We start from the raw sequence: 2,448 nt of genomic DNA, 5'->3' as shown, positions 1-2,448 counted from the left end.
TTGGGAAATAATGAAACAAACTGATAGTTCTTCAATAAGTAGACAATATATTTATCATCTGTGGGCCTATTACCTTGAGATAAGCTACTAATTTTTTGGGTTAACATTCGTATCTAATCTTACTGTTGGCACCATGTTTAATGTCTGCTTGGAAAAATTCCATATTCAATATATTTGCTATTGTGAGTTTCTGTAGTATGTAACTAGTAATCTTGTAGGGAAAGAGAATGCATCGTTACATGTCAAGCTCAAGTTGTAATAATTCATAGGAGCTCTGCAGTATATATATATTGCACGTTATCATAGTTGCTTTTTTTTGGGGGGTCAGGTTAAAAAATCCAATTAGGTCTCATTGAATTGGTACAATGTCGCATAAAAGTTGGACTTTACTGACAAAAGCTCTTTCTCATTCCAGGTCTAGAAGAGTTACCATTCTGGAGAGATAACAGGAAACGAAGAATGCTTATGGACGGATATGGAGGAGGGGAAAAAATACAAAATAAATTTTGAAGATGACCCAATGTGAACAAGAGCAGTGACTACGCTAAGGACAGGTCGTCTGAACAGACTATGGTGAAGGGTGGGGAGGAACGTTTGCACCAGGATACGGACGAGAATATAAGTCTTAAAGTTCCCATTCCGAACAGTGAGAAGAAACGGAAGGGACAGTCCGCCTGAACAGATGCAGGGAGAATTCCTATAGCTAACTGGGATTTATCTGACATGCACCCTACTAAAAAATGAAGGGTGTGGTAGGGTACCCTACCTCTTGACTACAGAAATATTTGTTTGTAAAGTGCAGTTCCTGGTGGGCGTATACGGCTTCCAGCCGGTAGCTAAATATGACGAACGACAGTGTAACTGTCTGGAGGTACGATATATCAAGCTTGGAGTCTTTGTACAGCAAATGTTATAAAGGTAGATACTGTAAATAGAAAGTACTGTAGATTTATTTGTAAAGTATGTTTGGAGGGTAATAGAATTATCGTTAAGGTGATAAGGTAATTTAAGTTTCGGAATTATTCCAGCAGATATATCTTCGAAAAATTTTACAGCAGCTTACGAACATCAGAATCTGTGACACCGGGCTGCGCAACAACAACAAATAACTTAGAGATTAGTAAGGTGTCCAGAAGTTTAACAAAACTATATTGCCCTGGATTACCGACTTTCAATTATATAACTGTTCCGACAACCCTCTTGCGATTGATCACTGCATCCCCTCAGTTCCTCGATGCTTTCTCTGTTCTGACGATCTCCATGCGATCTCTTCATGTCCTCGATGCACTCTATTCCGACGATCCTCTTGCAATCACCACATGTTCCCGATGCTTTCTCCGTTCCGACGATCCTCTTGCGATTAATGCATGTCCTCGATGCTCTCTCTGTTGCGACGATCCTCTTGCGACCAATGCATGTCATCAATTCTTCGATGCTTTCTCCTGCAAAATAAATGAACTTGCATCTATTTTGTATTTAACTAAAAATTTAAAGCTAATAAAATTTAGCATTAAACTGAATTTAATATTAAACTTCGGCCAAAGCCAAAGGCCAAATACTGGCACTAACACCATACGAATTTAGCATTAAAAGCAGTTTACAATATTGTAAAGTATCAATAGTTGTAGTTTTGAAAAAGATGCGAATTGAATTTTATCAAAATTTGTGAATTTTATTACAAATCCTGCAAATCTTAGAGAAAAAAACCGTCCAGAAGTTTAAAAACAAATTAAAAAACATTGCCCTGGATTACCTGCTTCCAACAAATTTGTTCCGACGATCCTATTGCTTTGAGTCCTCCTGCAGGTCTTCAGTTTCTCTTTCTGGTTATCTTGCATTTTACCGCTCTCTTAAAAATAATTGTTCAGACAGTCTTCTTGCAATTATTTAGTCCTCGGTTCCTCCTCCTCTTCTTTCCTGATTATCTTGCTTTTTACCAGTTTAAAACATTTGTTCCGACAATCCTCCTGCAACAACTGCAAGTCCTCAGTTCCTCGATCGATTCTTTCTCCGCCTGAAAAAGATTACCATTAATGCTGTATCTAATAATATTGTATCTAATATCATTAATATTGTATCGACGTAATATGTATCTAGATATGGTGTTATCTAAATAAGGTGTATCTAATTTGTTTTATGTAATTTTATTTTTCATCTAATTTGTTGTTTCTATTTAATAGGTTTTATTTAATTTGTAATTTAATATGCTTTATTTAATTTGTAATTTAACTTATGCTTTTTTAATTTGTAATTTGTAATTGTTTTTTTTTTTTATTTAATTTGTAATTCAATGTTTTATTTAATTTGTAATTTAATGTTTTATTTAATTTGTAATTTAATATGTATTTAATTTGTAATTTAATATGTATTTAATTTTGTAATTTAATATGTTTTTAATTTTAACTTTGTAAATTTTATTATGTTTTATTTAATTTTGTAATTTAAAAT

General features: G+C 33.9%; 1 long non-coding RNA gene across 1 annotated transcript; it reads right to left on the bottom strand.

The window, feature by feature from the left end:
- Positions 1-934: 934 nt before the first annotated feature.
- On the bottom strand, positions 935-2,052 carry LOC135206501 (uncharacterized). The gene is made up of 2 exons (XR_010312768.1): positions 1,754-2,052; positions 935-1,442 (listed from the first exon to the last, which is right to left on the bottom strand). It is a non-coding gene; the product is annotated as an uncharacterized LOC135206501 (long non-coding RNA).
- Positions 2,053-2,448: the final 396 nt, after the last annotated feature.

This window comes from Macrobrachium nipponense, chromosome 31, assembly GCF_015104395.2.
Source record: "Macrobrachium nipponense isolate FS-2020 chromosome 31, ASM1510439v2, whole genome shotgun sequence".
Taxonomy (NCBI): Eukaryota; Metazoa; Arthropoda; class Malacostraca; order Decapoda; family Palaemonidae; genus Macrobrachium; species Macrobrachium nipponense.
The sequence above is the reverse complement of the archived record's forward strand: the minus strand, read 5'-3'. Positions and strand labels throughout refer to the sequence as shown.